At 45.5% G+C, this 26675-nt stretch overlaps 1 protein-coding gene across 1 annotated transcript in view; it reads left to right on the top strand.

The window, feature by feature from the left end:
- Positions 1–26675, top strand: part of GPATCH1 (G-patch domain containing 1) — a 780183-nt gene that overhangs the window by 211826 nt on the left and 541682 nt on the right. The window lies entirely within an intron of this gene.

Raw genomic sequence — 26675 nt, 5'->3', positions numbered from 1 at the left:
CAGATCAGGTTTCTATTTCTTTTGATTCCTCTTCTGATCAGGAATGTTCTCTTCCCCCCATGAGGATTCTGATGCTGAAGAATCTATACCTTCAGCTTCTCCTCCAGAGGACTATTCTTTTGGGGAAACATTGCATACCATGAGGGAGCATTTCCACTGGGAGAGCCAAGATTTTTCAGAATCTAAAAATAGGCTCAGGGATTTCCTTTTACTACCTCAACACAGGCCTCTGGCCATGCCACCTGTGTTAGACATTGTAGATGATGTGTTTTCGGAGTCTAGTCTGACCCCTGGCTCCTTACCTCCAGCTCCTGTTAAACCTGACTGATATTACAGCGATCCTGACTCTCACAAATTCCTTTTTAAAAACCCGACTGCAGACCCAGAAACTATTTCCCAGGGTCCCAAGGGGGTTAAAGCTTCCACTGCAAAAAAACCCTACCCCCTCTGACAGGGATTCTAGGGCACTGGATAGGTGGGGAAAAAAGGTTTCCACATCTGCTACCTTGGCTATAAGGGCCTTAAACTGTCATTTTCATATGCTCAAATATCAGCAACATGTCATGGCATTGCTTAAACAGAAAATGTTGTTAAACTCTGAATGTGCAGAAAACAAGGAAATGCAGGATTTATTGCATGCAGCTGAACAAGTTGGAAAGCATACTTTGCAATGTGGTTTTGATTCTTTGGAGGCCTCCTGCAGGGCCGCAGTTACGGGTTCAGTAATTAGAAGTCATGCTTGGTTAAAGGAACAAAATCTGCCTGATCATGTTAAAGTAAAATTATTAGATGCACCTTTACAGCATGATGCTTTGTTTGGTGTTAAGGCAGAAGAGGTGGTAAAGAAAATGGAGGACAAAGCTAAATCTATGCAAACTGTCAAAGATGTTTTACAAGTACAGCCACCTAGGTTTAGTAGACACTGGCCTACAAAGAATTGGTCCTTTCCTGTGTCAGACAGACCTCAAAGGGGCAGATCCAGACCCCCTAGAGGCAGATCCCAGGCGCAAGGTTCATACAGGTCAAAGCAATGGGGTGCTTTTACCTCCAAAGTTGGAGAAGACTAAATCATAACCATACGGGAAACAGTCCCAATAACTTCCCCCTGCCGGCACCAAGTACTTATGTCCTGGCAGCACCCTTAGGGAGAAAATTAGCACATGATATGTAGTCCTATCTCGCCTACATTCTTACCCGTGGGCCGATTTTTACTAGCGAAAAGTCTCTCATTGGCTGGGCTAAGAGGGTATCCCATGGTGCACTGCTGCCTATCCCCAGATCTTGTTTGCTGCTTGTATAGCTCGGACGTGGTCTCACTTGGCTGTGGCTAAGTACCCTCTTTTTTACTATTTCTCATTGAGAAAGTTGTTTATTCAAACTCAAAAGCTATTTTAATAGCTACTCTTGCTGATAGCTAATTTGTGCGTGTGTTTCAGTGCTTGTGCTAGTTGTTTGATATCCCTCCTGTTCCAGCGGGCTAGGCCTGTTTTAGTTAGAGGACCTAGTCTTCCCCTCTGTCATTGAATCAACCTTTGGTCTTGTGTTTCCTGAAGAACTATTTCAATTAGAGGTTCTTGTGTGTGACTGTATTGTTTTTCCCGCTGTGTCTTATGTGAACCATTTAGATTAGAGGTGCTCAGTGTGCCTGTTGGTTTTAGTACCTGGTGTTCAAAATTGTGTGGTGTTTCCTGCCATTTTTTGCGAGTTACATCTAGGCTTCCTTTACCGTAAAATGTCCAAAGATCAGAAGGAACATACGCCTTCTGGCTTTAAGAAATGTTCCAAATGTGGATATAAAATGTCCATCACGGATGGACATTCTGTGTGTGTCTACTGCCTCTGAGCCATCCAATTACAGGAGTCATGTAGAATTTGCCATGCGTTCAGCCCTAGGGTGCTCCAGGGGAGAAAAAACAAGTTAATCTTAAAAGGACTTTTAAAACCATCTTTTGAGGAAGCTATTGATTCGGCTTCTAGTACTAAGTCTAAAGCTTCCAAGTCCAAGAAAAGGTCTCCGGCTCCATCTGCCACTTTGGAGCCCCCAGAGAAGATTAGTTTTGGACTCTACCTCCTTGGCTCCACTGTCTTCGGGGCCGCAGGAGGTATCTGTATTAACAGAAACGGCGTCGGCTCCAATTATCCTTGAGCCCATTCAGAGCCGATCGCAGACTTGGTTCACCGGACAAGAGATCCCAATCTCCATCTATCTCCTCCAAATCCTCCAGGCTTTCTGATTTGGATGTTGACAGGGTAGTGCAGAGGCTCCTGCAATCACCGGTGTTGGCCAAATTGTTTTCGGCTCCAACCCACTTGGCTCCGGAGCCAATTGCCATGTCCGTTTCGATGATTCCTCCTCTGAGCACTTCCTTGTCATCGGAGCCAGTATGCTCTGCTCCGAGTGATGTTCCTGCACCGGCTCCGATACCCCCTTTGAGTTTATCGGTGCCGACTTTGGCTCCGACCATTTCGGTTCCATCCACAGGGTTCGAGACTCGGGTCTCTTCGGTCGGGCCCGAGGGGGATACGTCGGGACAGCTGTCTGTTCCGAGTCTCCCTCTTGGTGCATCGGCTCAGGGGACCCCGGTTCTGGTCGTGGCCTCGGAGGCCGGTCGGTTCTCGGAGCCGGGAGGACCTGCCTTCGAGGCCATGCGGAGCACGCTGGCAAGATCGTCAGCTACATCACCCGGGTTGGTCATTCCATCCCCCACCACCCCAGCGAGAGCCTCTGATACTCTCCTGTCCTTGGACAGCAGAGTGCCAGGCCCTTAGGACATCCCCATGAGTGGTCCGCAACCTTCTGAGGGTCTCCCAGAGTCTTTGCCTGAGGAGCCCCCTAGAAAGAAATTGCGCAAGAGGAAGCACATTGACTCCCAGGATGAGTCTCTCACCTCCGATACTGACCTCGAGGAATCGGAAGGGTCCCCCAAGTCTTCCTCTGATGATGTTTACTTCTCTGATATCCTGGAGATATTGAAACAAAGAGGAGGCTGGCCTTCCAAAACTCCTTCTGAGGAGGAGTCAGTATTCCTTAAGGCTTTTGGCTCCCAACCTTCTGCCTCCTGGGTGTCTCCACCCTTCGACGAACTGCTTGACCTCGTTTGTCGAAGAGTGTGGGAAAATCCTGATTCTGTAGAGCCCCTGCCCAGGCGCCCCAACAAGTTCCTGTCCACACCCCAGGGAAGAGAGTTTCTATCAAAAGGAGTCCCGGTAGATGTCATGGTGGTGGCGGTAGACACCCAGAAGGAAGTTGCAGAATCGCCCTCATCGGTCCATCCTCCTAACAAGGAGTCTAGGACCATGGACCGGTACGGGAAGTGTACCCTTTCTTCAGCAACCTTCACCTTACGGTCGCTGAATTATTTTTCTCACTTCACTCTGCTCCAGAGAGATCTCAAAGAACTGGGAGATACTCTTACGGGTAACATACCTGAGGGCGGTAGCTCAGACGGTTAACGCACAGGTTTCTACCCTCAACTCCATCACTAACTCATCCATGCGGCTCATTTCATATGCGGCCGAAGGAGCGAGTAGGGCGGTGAGCTCAGGGGTCGCCCTTAGAAGGCAGGCCTGGCTACGCGTGTGTCACTTCGCGGAGGCCTTCAACTCTTCCTTCACTGATGCCCCATTTGACGGTTCCTCCTTGTTTGGGACCAAAGTGAAAGACACGCTCACCAGGTGCGAGCAACAGGGAAAGACCCTGTCTGCTGTTGGGGTCCATTTTTCCCTTCCTTCTAGGCCCTAGGCCTTATCCCAAGGCCCAGCAGGGGGGGGGGTGTGGTTCAAGAAATCACAGAGGTTTTTTCCTGCCGCACAAGGTGAACCCCCCCTTCAGAGGCAGGGGGGGGTTACTCAGGGAGACGTCACCCCAGAGGCAGAGGGGACTCCTGCAATTCGGGAGACCACGACTCCTTTCGTGGCTCTCCATACTCTCATTCCTGAGGGTGTGCCCGACTGAGCTTATCCGGAGCCAGTCGGGGGTCGAATTTCCTTATACCCGGAAGCTTGGGAGAGCATCACCCAGGACCAATGGGTACTAAGGAAAGTTTCCGGAGGTTACCTCATCCCATTCTCTTCAATATCCCCGCCAATAAGAAAAATCCCAGACGTTCCACCCAGTCAAAGGGATCAAGCAGCCTCAGAGGTGTCTCAGCTGCTGGGAAAAAGAGCCATTCAACCAGTCCCCTCAGACCAAATCGGATTAGGGACTTACTCAAGATTCTTTTTGGTGTTGAAAAGAACAGGGGACTTGAGACCCATACTAGATCTCAGTCAACTCAACAATTATGTACACAAGTCCAAGTTCTGGATGGTCACTCTAAGTCAATCCTCCCATTGTTGGGAGAGAAAGTTTGGATGTGTTTCATCGATCTCAAGGATGCTTATTACCATATCAAAATGGACAAAGCATCCAGGAGTCATCTACACTTCCGGCTGGGAGCCAGTCACTTCCAATTTCGAGCCCTGCCCTTGGTCTCACCACAGCCCCCAGGGTGTTCACCAAATGTATGGCAGTGGTGACGGCTCACTTGAGACGTCAAGGATTCCAGGTGTTTCTGTACCTGGATGACTGGCTCCTTACCGCCCCCACCAGGCATCAACTAGTTCAAACAAAGGAAGCTACCATCAGTCTATGTCTTCAATTGGGCATAACGATAAACTGGGAAAAATCTGCCTTATTACCCTCACAGCGTGTCACCTTTATAGGAGCAGAGCTGGACACCATTCAAATGCAAGCATTCCTGCCACAAGAAAGGATCACGGTGTTGCAACAACAATTCATATACTGATGCCACTCAGACAAGTACAGGCAAGAATGTTTCTACAACTCCTAGGGACCATGGCGGCGACTATCACGCTAGTTCCTCTAGCAAGATTACACATGAGACTTCTTCAGTAGCTCCTCTTTGTCCAATGGTCTCTACAAAGACTTCCACTATCATATCCCATCTTAATCACAGACCGGTGCAAGCAGGACCTCCGTTGGTGGTTATGCACCAACAATTTGAATGGGGGAAAGCCCTTCGTTCCTCCCATCCCTGTTGCCACAGTGACCACGGACGCCTCCCAGATGGGGTGTGGGGGGGGCATTATCTCGGCAGGACAGTCCAAGGCATGTGGCAAGAACACGAGATACATTCGCATATAAACATCCTAGAGATGAGAGCAGTGCTTCTTGGGTTGCAGGCACTTCAGGAAGTTCTTCCTCTAGGGACTATTGCGATACACTCAGACAACATGTCAGTAGTGTGGTATCTCAACAACCAAGGGGGGACATGATCATACCCCCAATGCAGAGAGGCCATGCGAGTGTGGAATTGGGCAATAGCTTCCCAACGGTTTCTGGTGGCGATGCACATTCCGGGGAAGTCCAACGTAATATCGGACAGGCTAAGCAGAGCAATACTTATGCCTTACGAGTGGTCCCTGAATCGCCTGGTTGCAGAACGAATCTTCAGCAGGTGGGGTCAACCTTGCTGCGACCTGTTTGCCAGCCCTCTCAATGTGAAATGCAGCAACTACTTCATGCAGATCCCCCCACAGGGGGAATCACCCAGGGATGCTCTGGTTGACGATTGGCTCTCCGGTCTGCTTTATGCTTTCCCTCTGTTTCCCCTTCTCTCAAGGGTGATTCAGAAAGCTCAATCCTTGGGAAGCAGAATGATTCTGATTGCCCCACATTGGCCTCGTCAAGTATGGTTTCCCTTTCTTCAACCATACATTGTGGACACTCCTTGGATTCTGGATCCTCTACCAGATTTACTGACACACATGTCGGGACAGTTCTACCCCTCTCTGAGGACTCTCCGGTTGACAGCCTGGCTACTCCACTTCCATCGCTAGTCAGACGTCATAATTTTCCACCAGAGTTGGTCCATATTCTATTGTCTTCCCATAAGCCATCCACTAGGAAGATTTACGGTTTACTATCAAAATTGTGAATGGCACTACGTCGACTGTCATATACTCGAACATGGAAGTTCGAAATCGGTAATGTCGAAGACAAAATAATCAATCTAGGAATGGTTTTAACATGGGACGAGGTAGGGGAGATGTTTGTAGTTCGGAATACTACTGAACACCTACCTCGACCCATGTTAAAACCATTCCTAGATTGATTATTTTGTCTTCGACATTACCGATTTTGGACTTCCATGTTCGAGTATATAACAGTCGACGTAGTGCCGTTTGCAATTTTGATAGTAAACCAGGTTTACTCTAGCAAATGGAAAAGGTTTTCCATCTGGGCTCATTCTAGAGGTATTGATCCTTATACAGCCCCGATAGATTCAGTTCTGGAATTCTTGTCAATGCTTTTCTATCAGGGATCCGCATCAGCCACCATCAAAGTTCATCTGGCGGCAATATCTAATTTCCACGTAGTGAATGAACCTAGTCTTATGGCCCACAGACTATGCAAAGCATTCCTCAAAGGTACCCTGTTACTTCGTCCCCCAGTGTCCGAACCCGTCATGCCCTGGGACCTCAATTTTGTTCTCCAAGCACTCACACTGCCACCTTTTGAACCTGCAGCTACCTGTGAGTTAAAATTCTTAACATGGAAAACAGCATTTTTAATAGCAATCACTTCAGCTCGGCAGGTCTCGGAAATTCAAGCCCTCTCCATCAAGCCCCCATATTTAATCTTTCACAAAGATAAGGTCTCTCTTAGACCAAACCCATCCTTTCTTCCTAAAGTGGCTTCTGTGTCTAACATTAATCAGTCCATTGAGCTGCCAGTGTTCTTTCCCCACTTCTCTAATAAGGCAGAATTTAGATTTCACCAACTGGATGTGCATAGACAGTTACGCTTCTATCTACACCAGACAAAAGATATCCGGAAGTCTGACCAACTCTTTATCCTTTTCAGAAAACCAATTGGGTTCTCCGATATCCAAGGTTACACTGTCTAGATGGATAGCCAGTTGCATCTCTTTCATCTATCAGGCAGGAGATAAAAATTTGCCATTTCCAGTCAAGGCACATTCTACGCGGGCTGTTTCCACTTCCACAGCCTTTCAAGCTAGATTGTCAATGGATGATATGTGTGCTGCAGCTACTTGGGCTTCTACCCACACCTTTGTTTCTCATTACAAATTGGACGTGGTTTCCAGGGGCAGATCTTCCTTTGGTTCCACAGTTCTCAGGAGTTTTTTCCTCTGAGCCACTCAGGATGTAGGTGCTAGGGACGCTGTCTCACGGGTAAGAATGTAGGCGAGATAGGACTACATAACATCAAGAAGTTATGTGCATCAAGAAGTTATGTACTCACCATAACATTCGATGTATATAGTCCATCTCGCCTCACATTCTTACTTACCCTCCCACCTTCCCCCTGCCTGGAGGATTTGGAGCATAAGATTTGGAGTATAGGTGGTCACCTGCTGAGTCCCTTCTTTAGTGACTGTTTTATATGCATGTGAGGTGTGTATGAAGTGTATACATAGTTTTGCAGCAAACTAGATCTGGGGATAGGGAGCAGTGCACCATGGGATACCCTCTTAGCCCAGCCAATGAGAGACTTTGAGCTAGTAAAAATCGGCCGAGTCTGAGCCAATATTCGGCACCGAACCCCACGGGTAAGAATGTGAGGCGAGATGGATTACATACATCGAACGTTATGGTGAGTACATAACTTCTTGTTTTTTCACAAAATTGGCACATTATAACCCAGGATCAGTGGGTTCTAAATATAGTGTCACAAGGCTACAAGTTCCACTTCCATTCCTTTGTAGACTAACCATGACTTTGTGGGACACAGCATTGACTTACCAAGTACATCTGCAGGCACAATTCCTGCCAGGAAAGGAAAACACTCTGGCAGACGACCTAAGCAAAAACCTCATGGATCCCCACAAGTGGCAGCTGGATCCACAAGTCTTCAGCATGATAACAAGGAAATGGGGATGCCCCAACATAGATCTATGTCTCTCCCCTCACAACTACCAACTAAAAAGATTCTGCACAATGACTTCTCACAGACCAGCATTGAAAGTGGACGCCCTATCTTTCAGCTGGAAAAAACTATCAGTATATGCCTTTCCTCCACTGCCTCTCCTCCCCAAAGTACTCAGGTCAGACAGGAGAAGCCAAAGATGATACTGATTGCCACGCCAGTACTGGTATCCAGTCCTAAGGAACTTGTCTCAGTGCCCAGCTTGGACTTTACCTCAAATACCTCATCTACTGTCCCCGCAAAACAAGCATATCCTGCACAGCCAACTCAGTACTTTACACCTGGCAGCATGGCGGATAATGTAGGCATACAAAACACACATCTGAGTAAAGCTGTGATGGATGTCATTTTGGAAGCCAAAAGGCCTAGTACTAGAAAATCTTATGCTGGAAAATGGAAGAGATTCTGTGCTTGGAACCAGGCACAAGGAACTGATACAGCTGTTCCAAATATTCCACAGATTTTGCAATACTTAACTGAGATGCTGGACAAAGGCCTGTCTTTTTCATCAATTAAAATTCATGCCTCTGCTATTTCGGCTCATAACAATACAGAGCTGCCAATCTTTTCTCAACCTTTATTAAAGCAGTACCTCAGAGGAGCCAAAAACTTAAGGCCTCCAAGGAGATCACCAATGCCTGCATGGGACCTCAACTATGTCATAAACTCACCCTGCCTCCTTTTGAGACAGTTTCTACTGCTGACATAAAGTTTTTATCTTGGAAAACAGCTCTGCTCCTAGCAATAACTTCTGCAAGATAATAACTTCTGCAAGACTGGTTTCAGAGCTACAGGCACTCATGGCTGTGGAACCTTTTATCATGTTTTATCCAGACAGGGTCTCTCTGAGGACAAACCCAACATTTATGCCTAAGGTGGTGTCCAGTGTGGCTCTTAACCAAACTGTTTGTCTGCCAACTTTTTATCCAAATCCACAGAACAAGGGGGAGAGAATTCTGCACTCTTTGGACTTACACAGACAACTTAGATTCTACTTGGACAGAACCAAAGTTTTCAGGAAGACAGAGCAATTACTAGTGGCATATGCTGCAGGATCACAAGGAAAGGCTATCTCAAAACAGACTTTCAAAGTAGATAGGGCACTACATTCGTTTCTGCTATTTACACCATGGCAAGCCAGTGCGTAAGGGCATTAGGCCACATTCAACCAGAGCTGCAGCCCCTTCAGCAGCCTTTCAAAGGGGAGTACCAACCAAAGACATATTAGAGGCTGCTACTTGGAGTTCAGTGCACACCTTCACAAAGCACTATCATCTGCCAGTCTACTCTAAATCCAAGGCAGGCTTTGCCACTGCAGTTCTGCAGGGCCTCATAGCCGCTCCTAATGCTGTTTAGCTCCAGCCTCCCAACTACAGCTTTGGAACTCTACCCAAATGTAATGACTGCAACATTGAAACACGAAGAACATAATACAGTTGTGTACACTTACCATAAATGTAGATGTTTGAGTGTATTCACTGTTGCAGTCCAGGTTACCCACCCTCCATCCCCCTTTTTTCTGCTGGAACTTTTCTTTCCTTCTCTGATTTATACAACCTATGTGGTGTATTTGCTTGTAGATGAAGGTAAAGTTTATATTGGTGTATGTATTTTTATAATATATATATATATATATATATATATATATATATATATATATATATATATAAATTTTGGCTACTCTCTTAGGGGGCACCTGACATCTGGGGCAAGAAAAACTGAAGAAAATGGCATCAGCTGCTTCTTTTATACCCCTGACAACCTGACGTCAGGGAAGGGGTGACAGCGGCCGACGCAGGACCCAGGACTTTGGAATTCAGGCCGACTGAGTGCAACCTGCCAGCAGGATTACCCAATGTAATGACTGCAACAGTGAATACACTCGAACATCTACATTTATGGTAAGTGTACACAACTGTACTTTATACAGTATCTTGTTCTTTTGCATCTGACTAGTAATCTCAGCCATCACTAAAGAGCATGATCCCTTTGACTCATGGTTCGGTTGTCCTTCTATGGATGAGTTAAGTGTTCTGTACATTGATGTAATCCCCCGTTATTTTCATGTTGTTGGCAGTTTTACAAATCTGCTCATTACAAGTGAAACAGAGAAGTACATCCTCTGTTTGATAATAGAGATGAAAATGATTAAACCTTTGGAATGTGCATGATGCCCAGACATCATAACTGAAACAGAACTACCTCCAGCTTTTCCTGTCCTGTCCTTTCTTAGGCATTCAGGTATTGTCCATAACAGCACCTCTTGTCATATTTAGTTGAAGCTCAAGGCCTGCTTAACATTCACTGCCTTATAGAAACGGAATCAGAAGGACGTCAAGGAGTATAAGTAGGACGACCAATTTTAGCACACTTGCAAAAGCAGGCAGACGCAAGGTTCATAGGAGATTACTAATGGCTTAAGAGCCCTTACAAGCCTAGCAAATATGGTCCTATTTTATTCAATATATGACCCCTAGAGGCAAGAGGAAGGCATGGGTTTGTTGCCTATGCCTTGAGTATGTTATATAGTGCCCCTGTTCATAAGGGACATAGGTGCTACCCCAGATGTGAATTTGTAATTCCCCATCCATTGATCCAAATTACATTTGAACAAGGCCAGGGAAGGGCTCTGCTTAACATGAATTGGAAGCCTGTAGCAAAGAAAGGGCGGTGTCTAAGACACATATCTGTTTCTCCAGCATGTTTTGTTTGAGTCACTGACTAAGTTCAGATTTCTAAACTGGGTGACGTTCATGCTGTTTGACTTGTGGATGTGTAGCAGCTCCATCAGGGCTAGATTTGTGAGTGCCTTGTAGGTTAGGCTCAGGTCTCCCTTTAATAGTCTGTAGGAGACAGAATAATTTGCAGGGGTATTTGACTTCCCACAGGGTATGAGAATGCATTTTTTTCACATTTACTTATAGGCAGTGGTTCTGGCACCAGTCATTTGTCTGCTCTAGACCATTATGAAGGATATCTACATCACTGGAGGATTCATTTATTGCCACCAGCTTGCAGTTGTTGGCAAACCTTAGCCTTCCTTATTAGCCTTGACTTCAAAGAAGTATATTTTGAATAGTAATGGTCCCAGCACTGAGCCCTGTGGCACACCACTAGTAACTGGACTCTTGCTGAATCTGGATTCACCCACTTTAACCACATGTGCCCTGTCCATGAGCCAAGTGGCTATCCATCAGGTGATGTAGGGATTTACGTCTAGTTTTATGGGTTTATTTAAAATACCTTAGTGAGGAATTGTGTCAGCTGCCTTGACCAGGTTGAGGTTAGCAGTATGTACTGTTTTACCCTCAACCATGGCCTTAGTGACGTTGTCAAAGAAATCCACCAGATTCAGTAGGCATGACCTCCCCTTGACAAAGCTGAATTGGGTCAGGTCCAGTGTTTCAAGGTTTCCTATGTCATTATTTATCAGGTCCATGATTATTCTTTCCATGGCCTTACATATAAAACTAGTCAAACTTATGGGTCTGTAAATTCCCGGGTCAGTAGATGGTCCCCTTTATGCAGAGGAATGACTGTTGCTGTCCCACTCTATCAGGACAAAGCAAATCCAGAGGCTATGGTTAAATAGAGGTGTTAATGGGCCTGATAAGTCCTGATTTAAGCAATTTAAGAGGCAAACTGGTATATTGTCTGGCCCCATTGAAGCCATGTTTTTAGCTTAAAAGAGTGCAGTGGCAGACTCTTCTTTGGTGATAATTGGCGGTGGAGTGGTGGAGGGTATTTCTTGGGGGGAATGGGGTAATGGGGAGGTGAAATTTGAGTGGAATTTGTCAGTCAGCAGATTTGGTATATCTTCTGGCTTGAGTATAGGCGATTCCATCAACAACTAATTCCATACATTGTTGGGTGTTGTCATTAAGTTTACAGGCATAACTGAAGATGCCTTCTGGTTATCCTTCGCTTTGGAGGCCACTTTTACCTCAAACTCTGCCTTTATAGACTTGACTAGTTCCCTGATTTCCTTGTTTTAACTAACGAGGGACTTTTTGCTCTGTTGTGCACATTCAATCTTACTTCTTGACATGATTTTCCTTTCTTTTGTTGTTCAACCTATTAATACCAGGGGTCTACCAGGGTGTCTTGTTTTTGTGTTTTGACCTGGGTTTATTTTGGTCTGGTACTGCCATTTTATGGTCATACAAGGCTTATGTGTACGCCTATGGCATAGGTTTCTGTGTTTTCTGAATTTGTGTGAGTTTGGAAATTAGCTATGCCGCCCCTTAATAGGGGTAATTTACCTTAGAGAAGTTATTAGTTTTTGAGGTTAGGTGGGGGGACTTGTTTTACCTTTTATTTCATGGGAGCTTACTTTGTGATATGATCTTGCCAGTGAGGACATCACACTAGGGAGAGTGCAAGGTTCTCTCATATTTGTGAGTGCCAGATCTAGGATGTTTGTTCCCCTAGTGGGAGTGCAGACTAGCTGATGCAGAACATTTGAATTTACAAAGTTAAGAAATCTTTGGGCCTGTATGTCTCCCAAATAATGGGAGAGTTAGCTAAAATCACCCATGACTGTGGTACTGGGCTGGACAGTGAGTGATTCAGGTTATTTCAGGTATGACGTATGGGTTTCCTGATTCATGGTGGGAGACCTGTAGCCAGCAAGAATATGGTAATGGTGTATGTCTTTCTATTCCTATGTTGCAGTATTCTTGGTGTGGGATTTCCTGCCTCAGGCGACCCATACGTCAGCTCCTATACAAAAGCTTCAGCTTGGCTGTTGTAGTTGCATGGGACGTCACACGTAGGGCCATAAACCAGGGACCTTAAATGTAACATCTGCATGGACAAACCTCAGAAATATTCAGCCGCAGATGACCAACACATCATGTGCCTCGCTCCTTCACTGCAACAGGTCTAAAAGCTAAGTACCCAGTTGGGGTTTTCTTCTTTAATTTCTAGCTAAAGCTTTGTTTGTTGTAGCAATCCTTAGCCAATGTCAGGGAAAAAAGGAAAATGCCAGATACCCCATAAAAACACGCACAACTGCTGTGTTTTTTGCTTAGACTGGGAGCACGATCACAACGCTTGCTGTATCTGCCAATCTTTCATTCCTAAAACCCTTCGCAGCCATCTGGCCGCACTAAATCTCTACCTGGAAAACCAACGGCTTAAAAAATTAGCTCTCAGGATGGATCCCGCCTTGGAGGCCTCTACTGAACCTCTGCGAAAGAAGGCCAAGTTTCCTAGGCCCTCTTCCTCTGCCGCTCCGCTATTGGATGCCCCCCAGCTACCGATTTAGGAGTTGAGGGACATCCGACAGACACATCGACTTTTACGGCAACCTTGGAGGAAGCTGCTTCACAGTCGACAACCGGCACGTCCACAGACCTAACCCAGACACTGGCTACTGCCGAGGTCGAGGGGGAACCAGACACAGACGGGCCCCCCAGCCAGGATCCCTCCACCAGACACTGCTTCCCTTAGCCAGGCATCCGACTCCAGGTCTACTCCTAAGTCTACCCCAGTCAAAAAGAAACCAAAAACTAAACATCTGGCTACATCTGCAGAAGGCCTGCCAGATTGGCAATCCTTCACCTCTTTATTAATGCAGGCCTTTCTGGCCCTTAGGCCTACAGCCTCTTCTCCAGCTATTCTTCCTCTGCTTAGTCCTAGGCCTGCTTCTGTTTCTTCTCTACCACCAGTTACCTCACAGGAGAGGGAAGAAGAGCAAGAGACTTATTATTCCTCATCTGAGGAATCCATTACTTACACTTCCCAAATAGCCTCTCCTCAAGAATATCATTCACCAGATGATGACTCCCCCCACCCCCAACCAGAGGATGTCACCATCACTAAAATGAAAGAATATTTTAAATTGGACACTTCACAAATGTCCGAGACTCAAAAGAGGTATTTTGAGCTTTTACAAGTGGAATCTCCCTCCCCTTCTGCCATTCAACCTGTCATTCCTGCCTATTTAGATGCCTTTGCCTCTGCATCAAAGACACCAGATTCACAGCCACCTGCCCCTAAGAGGTCAGACCACTTCTACAATCCTGATGGCCAAAAATTCTTAGTCAAGCCTCCCTTGACAGATCCTGCTGTGATTGCCATTTCACCAGATAAATAATCCAGACTCATTCCATCTGCCTCTCTCTTACCTACGGACAAAGACAGCAAAACAATGGATAGAATTGGAAAGAAGGTTTATACCTCTTCCACTTTGGCCTTTAGAGCCATCAGCTGTCAAACCCATATGACCAAATATGCTTTGGACCTGGTCTCTCAGCCTATGACAAGTTGACATCTCTTCCAAACTATCTCTGGCTGCCCAAGTAGCCAGACACTCAATCAGATGCAGTTATGATGCTGAAGAGGCCTTTGCACACTTTGCAGCATCTCTCTCTGTTCTCAGGAGATACTTCTGGCTTCATCTGCAACACTTACCAGAAGACTTCAAGTCTAAAATCTTCGATGCCCCCCTGGACCCTGATTTCCTGTTTTGCAAACAATCAGCAGATCTGTTCAAAAATCTGCAGGAAAAGAGCAAGGAATTGGAAGACCTCAAGCATCTCTTAGTGTCCCCAATTCCCAAATATTACAGGAATTACCCTGCCAAGCCCACTTTTGTCAGACGAAACCCACCCTCTGCTGGTTCTACCCTTTCTAGACAAAGAAAAGGAGCCAGAAGACAAACCCCTACTGGGCCAGCTGTCTCTCAGCCCCCCCTCTAGTCAGCCCTTTCAAGATAGAGGAGGCCCCAGCAATACGTGACCGCCTTGCCCACCTTCCCCTTTCCGTCCGCCTCTCCCACTGCCTCCCCTTTTGGAAAACCATCACCACAGACAAATGGGGTCTGGCTATAATTCAAAAAGGATACTTCCTCTCCTGGAAAGAAAGGCCACTCTTAAGGCGTGCCCCCTTTTCCCAAAAAAATCAAAGACACCTCTTCCCATAGGTTCTGACAGACCTTCTGAACTTAGGCACCATAGAACCTGTCCCTCCAGGACAGGAAGGAAAGGGTTCTATTCAAGACTATTCCTGGTCCCCCAAAAAGATGGATCATGGAGACCCATTTTAGACCTTTCCTTCTTAAACCTATTCTTAAAGGTGCCCACCTTCAGAATGTTGTCCCTTCCAAATGTACTCCCTTTCATACCGGCCAAGGCTTTCATGACCACACTCGACCTGAAAGAAGCCTATTTGCAAATACCCATTCTACCCTCCCACAGAACATTTTTCATTTCTCTGGACCCTCCTCTCATTTCCAATTTACTGCTTTGCCCTTTGGTTTGTCCACTGCCCCCAGAGTGTTCACAAAGTGTCTGGCACCAGCCATTGCCTATTGCAGAACACATGGGATTCAGATTTATCCCTACCTAGATGACATCCTGATCCTAGCAGACTGCAAAGAAACCCAATTAATCCATCTAGAGTTCACCATCTGCCTACTACAAAACCTGGGGTTCACCTTCAATCTCCCAAAATCATCCTTGACACCAGAACAAGACAAAATATTTCTGGATTGCAGGATCAAAACGGACATAATGAAAGCCTTTCTTCCCCAGGACAAGGTCAGCTCCCTGACCTCCAATTTCAAAGCTCTGCTGCAGACCCAAATAATAACTGCAAGGCAATTCCTAAGGATCCTGGGTCTAACAGCAGCCACCATTCCCATGCTTCCACTAGCCAGAATGCACATGTGAAAGCTACAGTGGTATCTAAAAAATGTTTGGTCTCAGCACCAACATCCTCTAGAGCAAGAAATCAATCTCCTGCCCTGCCTAAAGGCAGAAGTGAATTGGTGGATTCAGCAAATCCAGCTGATCCCGGGCCTTCCACTGCAGCCTCCTCTCCCAAACCAGGTTATGCATACAGATGCTTCAGACTCAGGATGGGGAGCCACAATGGCATCCTACAAGGGTCCAAGCAAAGTGACGCCGTTCCTTAAGGAACAAACACATCAACGTGAGGGAAATGACAACAGTCCTGCTAGCACTGAAAGCCTTCATTCCTCTCCCACTACCAGGTGTTCTCCAAATAATTACAGACAACACCACAGTTATGTGGTACCTCAACAAGCAGGGTGGAACAAAAGCATATCACCTGTGCAGACTAACCTTATTGATATGGGACCTAGCCTCTCAATACAACTTGTCCCTGCAGGCATCCTACATCCTCTCGCAGGACAACAAACAAGCAGACCTTTTCAGCAAGACATCCTCTCCTCAGCACGAATGGATACTGGACAGGAATGTCTTCCTAGACATGGTCCCCACCGGTGGGGCACACCTCAAGTAGACTTGATGTTCATCGTGTTTCACTGCTGCAGTCATTACACTTGGGTTATCCTGCCGTCAGGCGGTCCCGCAGTTGGCCAGAGTTCCAAAGTCTTGGTCCGGCGTCGGTTGCTGTCACTTCTTCCCTGACGTCAGTGCGTCAGGGGTATATAAGATGCAGCCAACGCCATTTTCTTCAGTCTTTCTTGCCGCGCGGTGCCCGAAGCAAAAGCAGTTCGCAAGTGCCGGTCGGCCGACTCCTGAGATATCAAATTCGATTTTCAGAACCAAAGTCTTCAATAAAGCTAAGTACCCCATTGGGGAAACTTTTTCTTGCCTCAGACTGATGTCAGTAAAAGTTAATAATTGTATTTCTTGTGGGAAGCAAATACCTCATAAAGATTTTCATTCTTACTGTATTCCATGCCTAGGCCCAGATCACGACGTCACTAGTTGTCGGTTTTGTGCTAGATTTAACAAACACACTATTAAACATCGGTTTGATTTTGCTCGCCATTACTTTGGCCGAAGATTTAATTATACCATGCCGTCGGAACAACCAACGACCGGAATGCACAAAAAAACACAGAGACAAGGATAAGGACAGGCATCCAAGGTCCAAAACTGACGAAGCCTCTTCTAGGCCAGTCGCCGGTTGTCAGTGAGGCTCTTTCACAGCCCATGACACCCGCTACCTCAGAGCCACAGGCCGCTACCGACTCCCACGTGGAGGTGCCTAGGCCTCTGGATACTCAAGGTGTTGGGCCTATGGAGACTAACCCTTCAGTTGAGTCCGGAGCTGCTGAGCAGGCATCGGCTTATGAGGGTGTTTTCAGACCTTCACAACTTACCATTAAAACTACAGCCAAGTCTAAAACTCCATTAAAGACAAAGAAGCAAGTACAGCATTCACCTGGACAGGCCTCCATGCCTAAAAAACAAATGCTCAAAATGGCCGAAGACTTAATTACTCTGTTCAGGGGTTCCCATCCCCCTCCTGATAAAAGGCCTAGGCAGGATACAGACTATGATTCCTCTGACCAGGTTTCCATATATTCTGATTCCTCTTCAGACCAGGGATACTCTTTACGCCCCTATGAGGACTCTGATGCTGAAGAATCCGTTCCTTCAGCCTCTCCTCCTGAGGATTATTCTTTTGGGGAAACTTTACATACCATGAGGGAGCATTTCCATTGGGAGGGCCAGGATTACTCAGAATCCAAGAAAAGGCTCAGAGACTTACTTTTATTGCCTCAGCACAGGCCCCTTGCTATTCCGCCAGTGTTGGATATTGTGGATGATGTGTTCTCTGAATCCAGTTTAAATCCTGATTCTTTACCCCCTGCTCCAGTCAGGCCAGACAGGTATTACAGAGTCCCTGACTCTCACAAATTTCTTTATAAAAACCCTGTTGCTGACCCAGAAACTATTTCCCAGGGTCCCAGAGGGGTAAAGGCTTCCACGGCTAAAACTCCAGTTCCCGCTGACAGGGATTCTAGAGCATTAGACAGATGGGGAAAGAAAGTTTACACTTCTGCAACTTTAGCAGTGAGGGCTTTTAATTGCCAGTTTTACATGCTTAAATACCAACAATAGTTGATGTCTCAGTTAAAACAGAAAATGAGTACAAGTGCAGAACATCCTGACTATAAGGAAATGCAGGATTTATTGCATGCAGCTGAACAAGTGGGAAAACATATTTTGCAATGTGGTTTTGATTCATTAGAGGCTTCTTGTAGAGCAGCAGTTACAGGATCTGTGGTTTGAAGGCATGCTTGGTTAAAAGAACAAAGTTTACCAGATCATGTTAAGGCAAAATTATTGGATACTCCTTTACAGCAAGATATTTTATTTGGTGTTAAGGCAGAGGAGGTATTAAAGAAAATGGAGGATAAGGCAAAATCTATGCAAACAGTGAAGGATTTCTTACAGGTACAGCCACATCGATTTAGCAGAAGTTGGCCTACAAAGAATTGGTCCTTTCCAGTGTCAGACAGGCCACAAAGAGGCAGCTACAGACGCCCAAGAGGCAGATCTCAGCCCCAAGGCTCTTACAGACCACAACAGTGGGGTGCTTCAACCCCAAAAGGAGGTGAAGACAAGTCGCAACCTTACAGGAAACAGTCCCAATCCCTTCCAATGCCAAGCTCTTCCCTTTTGGCAGCTCCCTTAGGGGGGAAAACTAGCACTTTTTTCACAAAACTGGCAAGCAATCACCCAAGACAAATGGGTTTTGAATATTGTGTCTCAAGGTTACAGGTTCCACTTTCACACTCTACCAAGGCTAAAAGGAATGCCACGAAATCAATGGGCAGAGGCACAAAAGCAAATTACAGGCCTCGTGGATATGAGAGCTATTCAAAACGTGCCACAGCAGGGACAAGGATTTTACTCAAGACTTTTCCTGGTCCCCAGAAAGGACAAAGCCTGGAGACCCATATTAGACCTTTCTACTCTAAATACTTACCTGGATGTTCCGAAATTCAAAATGTTGACACTATAGCAGCTACTTCCCATGTTGGGCAAGAAGGCTTGGCTTGTTACTTTGGACCTCAAAGAGGCATACCTGCATGTCCCTATCAGACAAAATTGCAGAAGATACCTCAGATTCATAGCTGGCTCAATGCACTACCAATTCTCTGCACTGCCCTTTGGCTTATCTACTGCGCCCAGGGTCTTCACAAAGTGCCTGGCACCAGTAATTGCATTTTGCAGACAAAAAGGAATTCAAATATATCCATACCTGGACGACTGCCTGATTCAAGCAGAGAGCAAGGACATTCTTCTAAAGCATCTGGCATTTGTAAAAAGGTTGCTAATTTGCCTAGGGTACACAGTAAACGAAAAGAAGTCAAAACTAGTGCCCTCACAAGAGATAATATTCCTGGGTGCCAGCTTAAATACAACGTCCCAGATGGCTTATCTCACGCCAGACAAACAAGGACAGCTGACTCAGTATTTTCAGTTGATGGCAACAAAGTCCCAACTTCCTGCAAGAAAAATTCTGCAGGCCTTGGGATTCATGGCATCCTGCATACTACTAATTCCATATGCCAGACTGCATATGAGGAAATTACAATGGTACCTAAAAAGTGTTTGGACTCAACACTCTCACAGCTTGGAAACAGTAATACCACTAATTCCCTGCCTACAACAGGAGTTTCGATGGTGGGCACAGGCATGTCACCTCAACAAGGGTCAGCCTTTCACTCTACCCACAGCCAGGCAGACTTTAAAAACAGATGCTTCGGATTACACCTGGGGAGCACACATGGCAGGAAAATGTATTCAGGGCAGGTGGACCACAGACCAAATGCATCTCCACATCAATCAAAAAGAGGTGTTGGCTGTACAAAATGCCCTAACAGCTTTCAAGGACCTTCTGCATCCAGAACAATTATTATTAAAGACAGACAACACCACAGTAATGTGAAACATAAACAAGCAAGGGGGCACTCATTCTTACCCCCTATGCAGACAAGCCATGACCTTGTGGAACACAGCTCTAACTTATCATGTTCATTTGCAAGCACAATTCCTGCCAGGGAAGAAAAATACTTTGGCAGACGACTTAAGCAGAAACATCATGGATCCTCACAAGTGGAAATTAAATCCACAAGTCTTCAGCATGATAATGCAAAAATGGGGGTGCCCGGACATGGAACGTTTTGCCTCCCCACTGAATTGCCAACTACAAAAATTCTGCACAAGGGCTTATCACACACAAGCATGGAAAGTGGATGCTCTTTCGTTCAGCTGGAAAAGCCTAAAAGTTTATGCCTTCCCACCACTGCCTCTCCTTTCAAAGGTACTCCTAAAAGCCAGACAAGAAAAACCACAGATGATCCTGATTGCTCCAGACTGGCCATGCCAACATTGGTACCCAATCTTAAAGAACTTAGCTCAAGGCCCACCTTGGATTTTGTCTCAAATTCCACACCTACTGACTCAACAAAACAATCAGATTTTGCACAGTCAGCTCAAAACCTTAAACTTGGCTGCATGGCAGATTCATTAGCCAAACAGACAACACCTCTTTCTAAAGCTGTTGTGGATGTCATTTTGGAGGCCAGGAGGCCTAGCACCAGGAAATCTTATTCAGAAAAATGGAAGAGATTCTGTGCCTGGAACCAGGCTCAAAGCCTTGACCCTCTTGTCCCAAACATTCCTCAGATACTACAATACTTAACTGAAATGCTGGACAAAGGACTATCCTTCTCATCCATTAAGATCCACGCCTCTGCCATCTCGGCTCATTACAACACAGATCCTCCTGTCTTCTCTCATCCATTGCTAAAGCAGTACCTCAGAGGGGCTAAAAACATAAGACCGCCCCGGAGAGCACCAACATCTACTTGGGACCTCAATTCTGTCTTGGAAAAACTCACTTTACCTCCTTTCGAGCCAGCCAATTCAGCAGAATTAAAATATGTATCATGAAAAACTGCTCTGCTTCTGGCAATAACCTCAGCACGAAGAGTCTCAGAACTACAGGCACTAATGGCAGTGGAGCCTTTCATCATTTTTCACCAAGACAGGGTTTCTTTAAGAACAATCCCTTCTTTTATGCCTAAGGTGTGGTATCCAGTGTGGCTCTTAACCAAACTATTCACTTGCCAACCTTTTATCCAAATCCCCAGAATAAAGGGGAGAGACTTCTACACTCCTTGGATATACACAGACAATTACGTTTCTACTTGGACAAAACAAAAACTTTCAGAAAAACTGAACAATTGTTTGTATCATATGCTGCAGGATCACAGGGAAAGGCTATTTCAAAGCAGACCATTTCAAAGTGGATAGGACATTGTATCTGGTTCTGCTACACACAGCATGGGAAACCTGTACCTAGTAACATTAGACCACATTCCACCAGGGCAACTGCCACTTCTACTGCCTACCTTAGAGGAGTACCTACCAAAGACATTTTGGAAGCTGCAACTTGGAGTTCAGTGCACACCTTTACCAAGCATTACCACTTGCCTCTTTATTCTAGATCCAGAGCTGGCTTTGCCACTGCAGTGCTGCAGGGCCTCATAGCCACACCAAACCCTCTATAGAACTAGCCACCCTGACTCAGCTTTGGGATTCAACCCAACTGTAATGACTGCAGCAGTGAAACACTATGAACATAGTACAGTTTTGTACCTACCATAAATGTAGATGTTCGAGTGTCTTCACTGCTGCAGTCCTGGTTACCCACCCGCCATCTCCTCTTTCTTACCTGGGCCATATCTATACCTTTCTATACTATACTACCTGTGTGGTGTATCTGCTGGTTACTGAAGGTTTTGTTTTTACATTATTGTATGTTTTATTAGCAATATGCATTGCCTACCTTTTTGGGGGCACCTGACATTGGGGGCAAGAAAAACTGAAGAAAATGGCATCAGCTGCATCTTATATACCCCTGTCGCACTGACGTCAGAGAAGAAGTGACAGCAACCGACACCGGACCAAGACTTTGGAACTCTGGCCAACTGTGGGACCGCCTGACGGCAGGATAACCCAAGTGTAATGACTGCAGCAGTGAAGACACTCGAACATCTACATTTATGGTAGGTACAAAACTGTACTTTTGCCTCCCCCCAGAACAGACAATTGCAAACCTTCTCCTCCAAGACCTACTCCCCTCTAGCCTGGAGAGTAGACACTTTCAGCATTTCTTGGAAGGGAAAGTTTCTATATGCCTTTCCTCCCTTCCCACTAATTCAGAAAGTCCTCCTGAAAATCAGGAGAGACAAGCCAAAAATCTTGCTGGTGACTCCCTACTGACCAAGGCAGCACTGGTTTCCCCTAATTCTCAATCTAGCCAAGAGCAGTCACCACAAGTTACCCCACAAGGTGGACCTTCTGACACAACAAAAGAGAACCCTCATCCACCCACACTTGCAGATGTTGTCACTGACTCTTTGGGTGATAAACTTCTAATTCCCTTCAGGCTCCACTACTCAGAGGATGTGCTTTCAGTCCTGAGGGAGGCCAGGAAACCTACTATAAGAAAATCATACTTAGCTAAATGGAAAGATTTTCTAAATGATGTCTGGACAAGGGTAGGGATCCATGCATCACAGATCCCCCCCCCCCCCTAGTCCTTGCACATGTGTGTCAGTTAGTAAAGAGTGGACTCTCTCACTCTTCAATGAAAGTCCACCTTTCTGCAATCTCAGCCTGCCTGCCACTAAACCCTCCCCTACTAGTCAGGCTCGACGTGAAGCTATTCTTAAAAGGGGTCTTCCACATCAGACATCAAAGAAAACCCATCCCACCACCCTAGGACCATAACTTCATCCTGGAAAAACTAACCAAGTCTCCATTTGAACCTGCTATTGCGGCTACTCTGCAAATGTGCACATGGAAGACAGTACTGCTAGTGGCCATAACTTCAGCCAGAAGGGTGTCTGAATTTCAGGCCATAATGCCCCCCCCCCCCCATACACTACCATACACAAGGACAGGGTAACACTAAAAACTAACCTTTCTTTTATGCCAAAGGTGGTCAATAATCTGTCTTTAAACCAATCTATTCATCTTCCCACCTTCTTACCCTCTCCTACCAATGATGGGGAGAAAATCCTCCACTCCTCGGATGTACACAGACAACTAAGGTTTCACCTAGACAAAACAAAATCTGTTAGAAAATCCAACCAGCTCTTTGTTTCCTTCCACCTCAGGGCCCTGGGCAAGGCAGTCTCCAAACAAACCATCGCATGTTGGATTAGAAAAGCCATCTGCCTCTGTTATTCACACCTTGGCTAAATGTTCCCACAGGGACTAAAAGGTCACTCCACCAGGGCAGTGGCAGCCTCCAAAGCCTTTTTAAAAGGTCTGCACACTACTTCCATATTGGAAGCAGCCACATGGTCCACCATTCACACTTTCGCCAAACACCACAAGTTAGACAATGTCTCCAGAGCATGTGCAGGATTTGCCAGGGCAGTCTTGCAGGGCTTTGTAGAATCAGCCTCTTCCTCCTCCTCCACTCTTCCTTCCAATTAAACTGTGGTACTCTCCCACACCAAGAATACTGCAACATAGGAATAGAAGAACATAGAATAGTTGTGTAAAATCTTACCATAACCATAGATGTCCTTCTCTTCCATGTTGCAGTATTCCTTCCCACCCACCCAATCCCCTTATCCTTCTCTCTGTCACTCGTATCCTCAGGTGTCTTGGGGTCTACACCCTATCCTGTGACCTATGTATCCACATAATGGCTCCTGACTCTGACTTGACATCACTGGCTACTCCTTCCTGCTGGGCCTTCAAGTTCTGAGGTCTATGCATGCATATGTCACATTTAAGGTCCCTGGTTTATGGCCCTGCGTGTGATGTCCCACACAACTACAACAGGCAAGGTGAAGCTTTTGTATAGGAGCCGACGTGCGGGTCGTCTGAGGCTGGAAATCCCACACCAAAAATACTGCAACATGGAAGAGAAGGACGTCTATGGTTATGGTAAGATTTTACACAACTATTCTTTTCCCATGGTTAGTTGGACATGGAGTAGGTCAAGCATGCCATATTATTTGACTAGCCTTATTGTGTGCTTATCCTTTGTGTAGATAGATACATTTCTGCCTTTTGTTGTTTCCTGTTTGGTGGGTGGTTTAAACATATGAAAGAATTTATAGCCAAGCACTTCCAGAGTGCTTTCTATGACTATGAACCATTCTTCAAAAACTGCACATAAGTCTGCATTCTCTAGGGTGAGGAGATTATCTGGGGAGTGCAGGTTCTTGTTGAGACTCCTAGCAGTGAGCAGTAACACCTTTAAGTTGTCCTGAGTAGCTTTTGTTATGTCGGAAGATTTGTCTGTTTGGCAATGCCTAAAAAAGGCATTGTAGGGGTGGATACTATTTTGGCCAAGATCTAAAAGCGTAGAGGTGACAGGTGAAGACCATCCCTGGTGAAGCAGTGTAGCTTGTCAACCATGTCCTCCCTGGTTGACAGGCATCTTCTTATGACTTCTTACAGATTGTGGGTGTGACCCGCGGTGGTGGTGCTGCGGTAGCGTTGTCGCCTCACAGCAAGACGTCCCGTTCCATTCTCAGCTAGAACGTCTTCTGTGGAGACATGCATGAATGGGCGTACCTTCGTTGAAGGTTGTGCGTTAGGGCCGGCAACTCAGCACGTAAAAATCAACTGCCAATCATTAGCGGACCGGAATTCCGCTGTGGCGACCCCTAACCAGGAAAAGCTGAAAGACACAACAACAACAGATTGTGGATGTGATGCTTGCTAAGGTACCAAATAGGTATTCTGACATTTTACTGGAAGACTTCAGCACTTGTCTAAGGCATGATGGAAGCAACTGGAGGGGTACAGCTGGGAAGAATGGCTTGGTTCATCAGAATCTGAGCTGTGAATTGTGTTTGTACTTCTGTGGTAGACATGGGTTGATCTTAACAAGTACAGCTATTAAAACGCATCAATGCTCATAAGTGTACTTGTTACTAGGGCACTTTGGGACAGAGGCATTGACTGAATCTGTAGTTGTGCAGTCAGATTTGAGGTTGTAAATTCTGTACCCTTGAGTCAGGAGAGTTGCCACACTTTCAACTGATCACCATTTGTTGGTAAATAACGTTTATCTCAACCTTCCATCTCCAAAATATGGAACATTACTTCTCATAATGTGGAACAAGTTTGCAAAATGTGGAACATTTACAAACAGCTTTACGTAGGACTTTCATAGAATTGATAAAATGTGCTACTTTGTAATTAAAAATGTTCTTTTGATGAATTAATATGATTCATTATTATTTACCATGGATATCAGTTAAAACAAACTCTTAATACTGAATGTGTGTGTGTGTGTGTGTGTGTGTGTGTGTGTGTGTGTGTGTGTGTGTGTGTGTGTGTGTGTGTGTGTGCACGCGTGCCAGACGCTTTCATTGTGGAACTGCAATGAACATGGACTTTTTAATACTTGAAATGAGCATTTTTCACAGTAAGGCTCACTTGAGAGGTATGTTTGGTAGGTCCAGATGGCTGGGGTGGTGGCTAGACAGACCAAGGAAACTCACTTAGGTCACATGAGTGTCCTAGGAAAATGTAGCCAGCGTTTCCATATACTTTGCATTCAGCTTTCAACTTCATTAGAATTTCTCCCTTGTGCTCCTGGGGAGGTAGGGGACATGGAGCCTGGGTGAGCCTGTTCAAAACCTCAGTATTTGAGAAAGTGACAAAGAACTCAGGCTAAAAGGTCATTTATGCTCATCATGAAGGTATCCGTATGATCTGCTAGTAGACAGCAGAGGTGAATGAAGCTATTGGAGTAAGGAAAGAAGCCTTCTAAGGAATGTTAATGGGGATGTCTACATGGGTGCCAACAAACTAGGTAAACAGCAGCTGCTGCAGTTGCCAAAACAGAGACCTAGCAGTGGGAGGAGTATGGTGAAGCTATGGAGAGTGACTTTTGGACAACCTTAAAGAGGTTCTGATGACTATTTGATGACTTGGGAGAAAATGCAGATAATTCCTAGTCTTTTCTTGGGAAGAGTAGTAAAACACTGACCTTGATAGGCCAGCTTTTTCTGAAATGGAGGACACACACACACACACACACACACACACACACACACACACACACACACACACACACACACACACACACACACACACACACACTAAAGAAATCCTGAATCCAGTTGACATGCTTTCTTTTGTTGAGGCAGTACCAGAAGCAGTCAGTGGAACTGGGTCCATTTTTGCAGAATAGATCACTGCAGTAGTTAAAAATTTCTGCTATAGCAAGGCAGGTTCATTTTGAAATTGCAAGGACAGTAGTTGTGATCCATGGAACTGAGATACTACAACTTTGAGCAGAGCAACATATGTTAATTGCAGACTTGTGGCATCTTGTAGTGTTCTCCTTACTCTAAGCTATGGTGATCTGAGAATTACATGTGTATAGCAGAGTTGTGGGGATAGTCCCCAGATCAGGGTTGGAGGTTAGAATACAAAGCTCATCTTTAAAACTGATTTAATTGCGATGCACATTTAAAATGGACTGTTTTTGTTGCTTTTGTGGGGTTTGCAGTTTTGAAGTCTCACAGTTCTGATAGTGAATCTAGCAAAGCTGTTGCAGGAGATGAGAGCCATTTGGAAATGCTGAAGATATTAGACATTGTTGGCCTGCAATGGATAGCATTTCCTTTTAATGTTGCCTGAAGGCTGGAATAGTAATTTTTGACTGTAAAATTAGGGTTGTTGTCCCCCATTTTCAGAAAATGGGTTTTGCTAAGAGGCATCACATTCCTCATCTCCATGCAAAAACGTGTGTTAGGATGCTGGAAAGGAGACTAAATCCAGTAGTCGGGCCTTTGATTTTGTAGAAGCAATGTGGATTTTATCCTCACAGTGGAGCAATGGATCAATACTTTAGCCTTTCCTTGCACGAGTATTTGACAGGCCATGGTATTTTGCTTGTAACTACTACTTGAGTTTTGTGTTAACAAAAAAAAAGA

Source organism: Protopterus annectens, chromosome 8.part1 (assembly GCF_019279795.1).
Source record: "Protopterus annectens isolate FY-2018-M chromosome 8.part1, PAN1.0, whole genome shotgun sequence".
Classification (NCBI taxonomy): Eukaryota; Metazoa; Chordata; order Ceratodontiformes; family Protopteridae; genus Protopterus; species Protopterus annectens.
This window is presented reverse-complemented; position numbering and strand designations above follow the sequence as displayed.